The following is an 11,204-nucleotide window of genomic DNA, read 5'->3' as shown; positions in this document are numbered from 1 at the left end:
TTTTTTGGCCTCGTAAAAACTTTGACATAGCAGCAATATGGCGGCCATTTTGTAACATGATTGCGCAATCATGGTTTTCCTGAACAACACCTATTTCAAACTTCTTCTCAAATTCCACTGGTGGAATTCAGCTCTAACTTACCAGAAATGATCCTGAGATGGTCCTTACCAAGTGTAGCTATTTATCGGGTCGGCCAGAAATCCAAGATGGCTGCCATTACAGCCATCTTGAAAAACACATTTTATACTTCTTCTCCAGTTCCACTGGTGCCATTGAGCTGGAAATTGGTGAAGATGTTAAGGAAGCAGGGCCAACAAAGTGTTGTTATTTTTTTGGCCTCGTAAAAACTTTGACATGGCAGCAATGGCGGCCATTTTGTAACATGATTGCGCAATCATGGTTTTCCTGAACAACACCTATTTCAAACTTTTTCTCAAATTCCACCGGTGGGATTCAGCTCTAACTTACCAGAAATGATCCTGAGATGGTCCACACCAAGTGTTGTTATTTATTGGGGTGTTCAGAGATCCAAGATGGCCACCATGGCCAACAGTGCCACTATATACTTGCTACAGAGAATGCATACTACAATAATATAAGGGTTTTAATTTAGAGTCAGATGACCGTTAAGGCCCCTGGGCCTCTTGTTAAAGAACTTGTCTATATATATTTGACAAGTCTCAAATGATCTATTCTAATCGCCTGTTGCCCTTCACTGCCCATCATGCAAGGTGCGTCATGCAACTGTAAACAATTTATGTTTTCGACTTATTCTCAGAAAACCCTGAACCAATTTCAATGTAATTTTGCACAGACCAATGTTGATCAACCATAATTGTGAATTTTATGGTCCCCAACCCCAGGGGCCTTCAGAGGGGCAGGGGGAAAAAGACTGAAATTTCAAAAATCTTCTTCTCAAGACCCAATTAGTGTAGAAAAATATACTCTTCATAGATGGAATGGTCTTAAGGTGGTTTACCAATTTTGTTAATGTCATGACTCTGGGGTCGCACATTTCTCCTTTGGGAAGGGATAAAATTTTACATATTTTATATAGAGAAATTTGCTGAACTGCCATTGGAAATAATCATAATTTTGTTAGAATTATCAGTATGGCATGACAGTTTGATGGCATGTACATACAGTGTATATTGGCCTTGAATGATCGCAGAGGCAGATTTGTGTTGCTAAATGGGTCAAATTGACTGAAATACACTAGAACTTTGCTTAGGTGACTTGTTGACATTTGGGTTTGAGCTTTAAAAGGGTTTTCAGGACTTGCATTGTGCTTGCAATTTTTAGGTTGCTAGGCACAAAGTATCAGTGAGATTATGGTATGGTACAGGAGTGGTTATCTGTCAACTATCCATCAACTTTAAACCTCTGATATTTAGTCAGGAGGTACTATGGGGTTGAGTACATTAAATGATTCCTCGTGCGAATGACCACAAGGTTTTGCATGGGTCAAGATTCTTCTTCTCAAGTACAACATGACCCATAGGCCTGACATGTTGCCAGCAGGTATCTAAAGAAATTCATTAAAATGACCTTGACCTATTTTCAAGGTCACATGTATGAAATAGTTGAAAATTTGAGAGTCTTCTCAAGTTCTAGAAGACTTCTTATTTTGCCAGTTGATTTCTTGCTGAGAGTTCCAATACAATGTACATGTATAACTGAACGTGACCTATTTTAAAAGTTATGCACCATATACCATAAGCTCATTGGCTCTTTATGCCATGTGAGCTAAAAATTAACGATTTTGTAAGGATTTTATGTGTAATTAATGGAAACTAAATTTAATTTAATGTTACCCATTGAAATTATTATTTACTTAAATGGATTTTTAATAGTATTTTACAACTTTGTAATGTTGAGAACTCAAATAAATACAATCCCCAAAGATGTAATTTGTTATGCATCTGTCACTTATTAGTTTGTGTTTGTACTGAATTGAACTTTTACAATTTTTCATAAAATGGTGATTGCCCGAGGTGATTTTAATTGATTTTTAGCTCACCTGCCCGAAGGGCAAGTGAGCTTATGCCGTGGTGCGGCGTCCGTCGTCCGTCCGGCCGTCCGGCGTCAACTTTTTCATTCAAACAACTTCTTCTCAATAACCAAGAGGCCCAGGGACTTGATATTGGGCCTGTAGCCTGCTGGGGTGAAGGGCTACCAAGTTTGTTCAAATAAATGACCTTGACCTTCATTCAAGGTCACATGGGTCAAATAGGCTATAATCTTCAAACGACTTCTTCTCACTAACCAAGAGGCCCAATGACTTGATATTTGGCCTGTAGCATGCTGGGGTGAAGGGCTACAAAGTTTGTTCAAATAAATGACCTTGACCTTCATTCAAGGTCACATGGGTCAAATAGGCTATAATCTTCAAACGACTTCTTCTCAATAACCAAGAGGCCCAGGGACTTGATATTGGGCCTGTAGCATGCTGGCATGAAGGGCTACAAAGTTTGTTCAAATAAATGACCTTGACCTTCATTCAAGGTCACATGGGTCAAATAGGTTATAATCTTCAAACGACTTCTTCTCAATAACCAAGAGGCCCAGGGACTTGATATTGGGCCTGTAGCATGCTGGGGTGAAGGGCTACCAAGTTTGTTCAAATAAATGACCTTGACCTTCATTCAAGGTGACATGGGTCAAATAGGCTATAATCTTCAAACGACTTCTTCTCGCTAACCAAGAGGCCCAGGGACTTGATATTGGGCCTGTAGCATGCTGGGGTGAAGGGCTACAAAGTTTGTTCAAATAAATGACCTTGACCTTCATTCAAGGTCACATGGGTCAAATAGGCTATAATCTTCAAACGACTTCTTCTCAATAACCAAGAGGCCCAGGGACTTGATATTTGGCCTGTAGCATGCTGGGGTGAATGGCTACAAAGTTTGTTCAAATAAATGACCTTGACCTTCATTCAAGGTCACATGGGTCAAATAGGTTATAAACTTCAAACGAATTCTTCTCAATAACCAAGAGGCCCAGGGACTTGATATTGGGCCTGTAGCATGCTGGGGTGAAGGGCTACAAAGTTTGTTCAAATAAATGACCTTGACCTTCAATCAAGGTCACATGGGTCAAATAGGCTATAATCTTCAAACGACTTCTTCTCAATAACCAAGAGGCCCAGGGACTTGATATTGGGCCTGTAGCATGCTGGAATGAAGGGCTACAAAGTTTGTTCAAATAAATGACTTTGACCTTCACTAAAGGTCACATGGGTCAAATAGGCTATAATCTTCAAACGACTTCTTCTCAATAACCAAGAGGCCCAGGGACTTGGTATTGGGCCTGTAGCATGCTAGGGTTAAGGGCTACAAAGTTTGTTCAAATAAATGACCTTGACCTTCATTTAAGGTCACATGGGTCAAATAGGCTATAATCTTCAAACAACTTCTTCCCAATAACCAAGAGGCCCAAGGACTTGATATTGGGCCTGTAGCATGCTGGAGTGAAGGGCTACAAAGTTTGTTCAAATGAATGACCTTGACCTTCACTAAAAGTCACAGGGGTGAAATCCGCTTAAATCTGTAAACAATAATTTTGCGATAGCCAAGGTCGAGACCTGATATTAGGCCAATAAAATGCTGGAATGAAGGACTAGAAAATTTATTAATATGAATAAACTTAGCTTACTATGATATTTGAATAAAGAAGTAATCAGCATAGTATCTGTAGAAATGACCTCAATCAACTTCAAAGTTGCCCAAGAGCAAATGAGCTTAAGCTGTGGCCTGGCATCCTGGGACTGTCCGTCTGACGTCAACTTTACCATTTAAAGTAAAACAATTTATTCTCAGTAACCAAGACTGGCAAAGAGACCTAATATTAGGCATGTAGCATGCTGGGATGAAGGGCTACCAAGTTTGTTCAAATGAATGAAGTTGACCTTTATTCAAGGTCACAGGGGTCAAATAGGTTAAAATCTTTGAAAAAAACTTCTTCTGAATAACCAATAGGCCCAGGGACTTGATATTGGGTCTGTAGCATGCTGGGGTGAAGAGCTACCAAGTTTGTTGAAATGAATTACCTTGACCATATTTTAATTTTGAAAGAGTTAGATTGGCCAAAATATTCAAAAGACACCTTTTAAAATAACTGCGAGACCCTGAGATCTTATATCTGGTCTCTGATCTAGACTACTTGTTCTTAATTATGTTTATGTATAAAAAGGATCACAGGATAGCAGGTGAGTGATTCAGGCCCATTGGGCCCTTGTTTTCAAGAAAAGGTGAGGGATATGTTACTGAAATATCTCATCCCATTACCAATACAAGCATCCACCATTGAACGAGTTGTCCTGTAGGGCGCTTTATTTGTACCCGCTTTCATTGCATGATCGTAAGAGATGAATAATTTTGGGTCTTATCTCTTCTCTTCTTCTTTAAAACTTTCCTTTTCCTAATATCTCCCTTTACACTCTCACTTTTCGCCTATAGCTGAGTATTTGCCCTTGTGAAGAAGGCTTTGGTTCTGTCACCTGGGCAAGACATACCAGTCTATGAAAATGGTAGTTTCTACTCCTGCTTAGCTCTGAACATTTTTTGGATTGGATGACTAGTTCACCTGTTGTCAGTATAATGTAACTGGATGGGGTGTCCTACTGGGTGTTTTCTGCAGTATGCTTCAGTGATCGAGGTAGCACTATAAAGTTGGCATCAGTTCTGCACTATCACAAGGAGACAAACACAGCCTCCCAAAATCACACCACATGCATGTGTTTCACACAGAGGAGGCTGTCCTTAAATGACCTTAGCTGTTGGTCAACTTGTATGATATCAAGCCACTTGTTCCTTCTGTATTGTAAGACTGATCTTTTTTCTGCTTTTGTCTTCTTTCCTGTTAAAAATTCAACAAGGAATACCTTCATATGGAATCTAACAAAGATCTAAGAAAACCTCTCTGAGAAATAGTGATAACGATTTTAAACTGTCAAAATCCAAGATGGCTGCCTGTCTGTCATTTTGTTTTCCCGATCAGTCTCAAAATTAAAAACTCACATCTAAGGACCAAGGGGAACATATATACATACATGTATATACTTTTCTAGAAATAGTGATACCACGGATTGTTTACTAACATATAAAATAAATACACTCAGTTTGACTAACCTAAAAATCAATCCAAAACAAGCTCTTTCTGCATTATCTAGCAATGACATTGTTAAAGTTTCAATGGTCCCCAAAAAACTCATCTTGTTTTGCATAAACTAGATTTATATTTGTAGAAATATTGACCTTAATGTTTTACATTCAAACCTGAAAAGCAGTATCAAACGAGACTGTATGTACTGCATGAAGTTTGAATTTGATTGGCTAAAGGGAATTAAGTTATTGAATTGAACCAATTTTTTATCTGTAGTAATTGTAACAGGCTTCACCCTTGATCTCTGAAGAGCAACCCCAAGCAGGCACTTTCATCAAGACAGCGTTTTATGAAGTTTTCATTTGATAACTAGCCCAAGGGAATCATACTGAAAGCTTCAATCAGATGACCCTTTTCTGATGATGCAAAGTAAAAACATATGGTTTACATAACAAAATGTTTAGCTCACCTGGACCGAAGGTCGCTACTAGTCATAAAGCTAGGAATGGATTTGCACCCAATTCAGTCAGAAATGTCCTTCGGATAAGGGGAATAGATTCTGCAAAAACGGTGACTCTGACCCCCAAGGGGCCAGAGGGGCAGGGCCCAATAGAGAAAATAGAGGTAATCCCTTCAAAACGCTACTTGTAAACGTTCTCAATAGATTTTAACCTTATTTGGTCAGAAACACCTTTGAAAAAAGGGGAACAGATTTTGAATGGTGACTCTGGCCCTACTGGCCCTGGGAGAAATAGAGGTAAGTCCTTTAAATCGCTACTTATTCATAAAGTACTGAATAGATTTTAACCAAATTTGATCAGAAACATCCTTGGGGAAGGGAAACAGATTTTTTCATCAATAGTAACACTGACCAACCCAAAAATATGCCCTGGGGTCTTTCCCTACCCCTACTTACTAAGTTTCTTTGATATATCTTAGAAACCATTTAGATCCCCATCCTATAACCATATACATTCTTTGTATAGCATTGTTGGGCATAAAGAGATCAACAAAATCATGTTGTAGATATAGGCCCTGGGGTCTTCCCCAAACATAGGGACTTACCCCTGATAAGTTTCTTGGTTATATTTTTGAAACTGAGAGCCCCTTCCCATAACCATATATAGCATTGTTGGGCATCAAGAGATAAACACAATCCTGATGTAAAAATGGGCCCAGGGGTCTTTCCACACCCTAAGGATTTGCCAGTAATTTCTTGGTTATATTTTTGAAACTGCTGGACGTTAAAGGATAAACACAATCCTGATGTAAAGTTGGCCCAAGTGTCTTTCCCCACCCCAAGGAACTTAGCTTCTTTAAACACAATCAAGTTGTAAAAACAATCCCTGGGGTCTTTTCACACCCGTGGGAGTCTGGACTTCGTTTCTGGGTTATTTCTTTAAAGCAGTTGGGATCTCCACACTATAACTATATATAGCATTGTTCGAGATTGACAAATAAAGCTATTATTGAAATGAACATGAACATTATTTTGATGTTTGGTCAAATCCATCCAGGTGAGCGATACAGACCCCATGGGTCTCTTGTTTATTAGATAGTGCTCTCTGTTTTGACCAATATTCTATTGGCAGGGAAATTCATCACCAGATGATTACTATATTCTTAGCTCACTGGGAGGAAGTCAAGGGGAGCTATAGCTAAACCCCGGCATTGGCATTAGACTGCTGTTGTGTTGTGTCAATACTAACAAGTATACAGCGTAGGTATTTGACATTTATGTTCCTTGTGACAAACCTTTGCATTGGTTCTACATTTACTGAACTGCTGACCTTTCTGTGATCTTTAACCTTCTTTAAACAATTAATTCTGAATTTTAACCCAACCTGTGAGCTATGTTGTCTTCTGACAACTCTTTTTCTTCTTTGGTGACAAGTAGAAAATGTAAATATAGCTATCTAACAATCAGGATATGGCATTTATAGTCTATGTGGATGACACAGCGTTCCTTGCGCTCAATACTTTGTGTTTGCTTGTAAAGCTGTGTCATTCTCAACATTAATAAATGTTGTGCCATATAGTGCTCATTAAAGGCGAGTTAAAGAAATCTTTGTAAAAAAACAACGAAGTACATTTTCTTTTATTAGAAATTTATTGTAATTAATAAACTGGTCACTAAAGAACAAACTTATGGAATTGATTTCAAAAAGTAAACACTAACACTAACAGTAGAATTAAAGTAGAATGTCTATAACCACAATAAAAAACATCCAAACATAACAACATCTAGATAAATCTACGTGTCCGACAAAGAGTAATTACTGTATCAAATCAATGTAAAACAAGAATCTGCTGTTTTAATTTTAAAGTGAATAAATAATTAGTATATTAATGTCTATATTCTGTACATAGCCTTCTATTGATTAAATTAAATTCTATTGCACTCCATATCTATATTTTGTTTGTAACCTGTGGAATACTTTTTCACTTTTGTCTTGATTAAATATATTGATTCAACATGGATACAATGTTTACACATTTTTTGTGAGAAGCAGTGTATACAGTCACTGTCAGCAATTTGCAAAAAGCTGGATGAAGGGACAAAGTTTTGAATTCTCCACCATCAAGAACAATCATCTGTTTTATGACATAGCAGTTTTAGGACATGCAGGAAATGTTTCATATACTTAACAATTAGCAAACATAAAAGAAACACGAAAAACTAAAATGGGTTCAACAAAAATAATAAATTCACTCAATGAACAATTAACAGACATACAAGAAATATCAGAAACTAAAATGGGTTCAAGAAAAATAATAGATTAAACAATCATTCACGCAATGAACAATTAACAAACATAAAAGAAATATCAGAAACTAAAATGGGTTCAACAAAAATAATAAATTAAAAAATCATTCACTCAATGAACAATTAACAAACATACAAGAAATATCAGAAACTAAAAGGGGTTCAAGAAAAATAATAGATTAAACAATCATTCACTCAATGAATAATTAACATATCAGAAACTAAAATGGGTTCAACAAAAATAATAAATTAAAAAATCATTCACTCAAAGGCATTACTGATTTAAAGGCAAAGGTACGTAGCACAAACTCACTTAAAATCCAGATCTTCATTTGTATTTAAAGGGGCACTCCTTCGTTTGGACAGCAAAAATGTGTAAAATTTCTATTGATGAAATCTATATTGGAACAAGGATTATATGAGTGTTTGCGCGTACTAGTAATGAAATTAACACCAAAATGTACAGAACAATGACAAATCGTACACAAATGCCGTCTGTCTTTGCAGTAATTGGTGATGCTTCGGGGCGAATTCAGTATTTTTAGGATTTAATACTTGAAGAACTTTGGTTCATCATCAGAGTAAAACTGACATATTAATGTAAATATTGTAACTTTTACTACTTGGGAAAAATATATCTTTTCCATTAAGTTCGATTTTGATGACCTGATCAACTTTATACGAATGAAGGAATGCCCCTTTGAATTAAATAAAACCCACAAGGCCTGTAAGCTCTCATATTTCTTTTGCTACTACAGAAGAAAATGAAATGCTTCTACTGAAACTCTTGGCCATGATTGCCATTTCTGATTTTTATCTTATTTCAATTTCTCAGTAATTACCACACTCCCAGCTCCTCTACTCCAAAGGTGAGCCAAGCCCTTTGACAGAGATGGTCAATGCAAAATTTGTCAAAATGCCCTCGGCCCTATTGGAACAGGTTTTTTTTAAATAAAAAAAAAAAGACAATAAGATGGATGACAAGAGGATGGAGACTACTCTTGGGCCCCGCCCATAACTCAAAAACATATTGAATTAATCATTTTCTGCTGTTTGTTGAAAAAGGCAAAGAATTTAAAATGATCACAGTTTATTATCTCACTTAATCAACAGTGAATATTACAGTATTCTAGAAAATCATGTAAAAAAATACTGCACAGCTAAATTAAGTTTTACTTATTTATAAAAGAGTACATTTCAATGACAAACACAAAAATGTATTAACCTGAATATAAAAGTCCATGCCCAGTACAATAAGGCCTTCCAACAAAAGTTTTCTACTCTCCTAACATAATCCTGTCCCTCTGCATCAATTATTTGTTGGCTCTCTGGGCGTACTTTACAGGAAATCTCATTTCTCATACCTAAAAGAGGAATATCTCATTTCTCATTCCTAAAAGAGGAATATGTCATTTCTCAAACTCAAAGAGGAATATCTCATTTCTCATACCTAGAAGTGGAATATGTCATTTCCCATACCTAAAAGAGGAATATCTCATTTCTCATACCTAGAAGTGGAATATGTCATTTCTCATACCTAAAAGAGGAATATCTCATTTCTCATACCTAGAAGTGGAATATGTCATTTCTCATACCTAAAAGAGGAATATCTCATTTCTCATACCTAGAAGTGGAATATGTCATTTCTTATACCTAAAAGAGGAATATCTCATTTCCCATATCTAAAAGAGGAATATGTCATTTCTCAAACTCAAAGAGGAATATCTCATTTCTCATACCTAGAAGTGGAATATGTCATTTCCCATACCTAAAAGAGGAATATCTCATTTCTCATACCTAGAAGTGGAATATGTCATTTCTCATACCTAAAAGAGGAATATCTCATTTCTCATACCTAGAAGTGGAATATGTCATTTCTCATACCTAAAAGAGGAATATCTCATTTCTCATACCTAGAAGTGGAATATGTCATTTCTTATACCTAAAAGAGGAATATCTCATTTCCCATATCTAAAAGAGGAATATCTCATTTCTCATACCTAAAAGAGGAATATCTCATTTCTCATACCTAAAAGAGGAATTTCTCATACTTAAAAGAGGAATATCTCATTTCTCATACCTTAAAGAGGAATATCTCATTTCTCCTCCCTAAAAGAGGAATACATGTATCTCATTTCTCATACCTAGTAGTGGAATATCTCATTTCTTATAGCTAAAAGAGGAATATCTCGGTTCTCATATAAGAAAATATCTTGTTTCTTATACCTCTTTCATCATCTGTTCAATATCAGTTAGTTATACACTAAAACATTCATCATGTGTTCATATCAGTTAGTTATACACTAAAACATTCATCGTCTGTTCACATCAGTTAGTTATACACTAAAACATTCATCGTCTGTTCACATCAGTTAGTTATACACTAAAACATTCATCATCTGTTCACATCAGTTAGTTATACACTAAAACATTCATCTTCTGTTCATATCAGTTATACACTAAAACATTCATCGTCTGTTCACATCAGTTAGTTATACACTAAAACATTCATCATCTGTTTATATCAGTTAGCTATACACTAAAACATTCACCATCTGTTCACATCAGTTAGTTATACACTAAAACATTCATTTTCTGTTTATATCAGTTAGTTATACACTAAAACATTCACCATCTGTTCACATCAGTTAGTTATACACTAAAACATTCATCTTCTGTTCATATCAGTTATACACTAAAACATTCATCATCTGTTTATATCAGTTAGCTATACACTAAAACATTCATCATCTGTTTATATCAGTTAGCTATACACTAAAACATTCACCATCTGTTCACATCAGTTAGTTATACACTAAAACATTCATTTTCTGTTTATATCAGTTAGTTATACACTAAAACATTCATCATCTGTTCATATCAGTTAGTTACTAGTATACACTAAAACATTCATCATCTGTTCATATCAGTTAGTTATACACTAAAACATTCATTTTCTGTTTATATCAGTTAGTTATACACTAAAACATTCATCATCTGTTCACATCAGTTAGTTACTAGTATACACTAAAACATTCATCATCTGTTCATATCAGTTAGTTATACACTAAAACATTCACCATCTGTTCAATATCAGTTAGTTATACACTAAAACATTCATCTTCTGTTCAATATCAGTTAGTTATAAACTAAAACATTCATTATCTGTTTATATCAGTTAGTTATAAACTATAACATTCATCTTCTGTTCATATCATACTGTGCACAGAAAACTTTCACAAAATATTCATTATTGTTAGACGGCATTGATTGAACGAATTCAAGCATGAAAATACAACTGGTAACTCCAGAAAAAAATGTCCATTGCTCTTT

The sequence above is a fragment of the Pecten maximus genome, chromosome 9 (assembly GCF_902652985.1).
Source record: "Pecten maximus chromosome 9, xPecMax1.1, whole genome shotgun sequence".
NCBI classification, from domain to species: domain Eukaryota; kingdom Metazoa; phylum Mollusca; class Bivalvia; order Pectinida; family Pectinidae; genus Pecten; species Pecten maximus.
Note: the sequence above shows the minus strand (reverse complement) of the source record.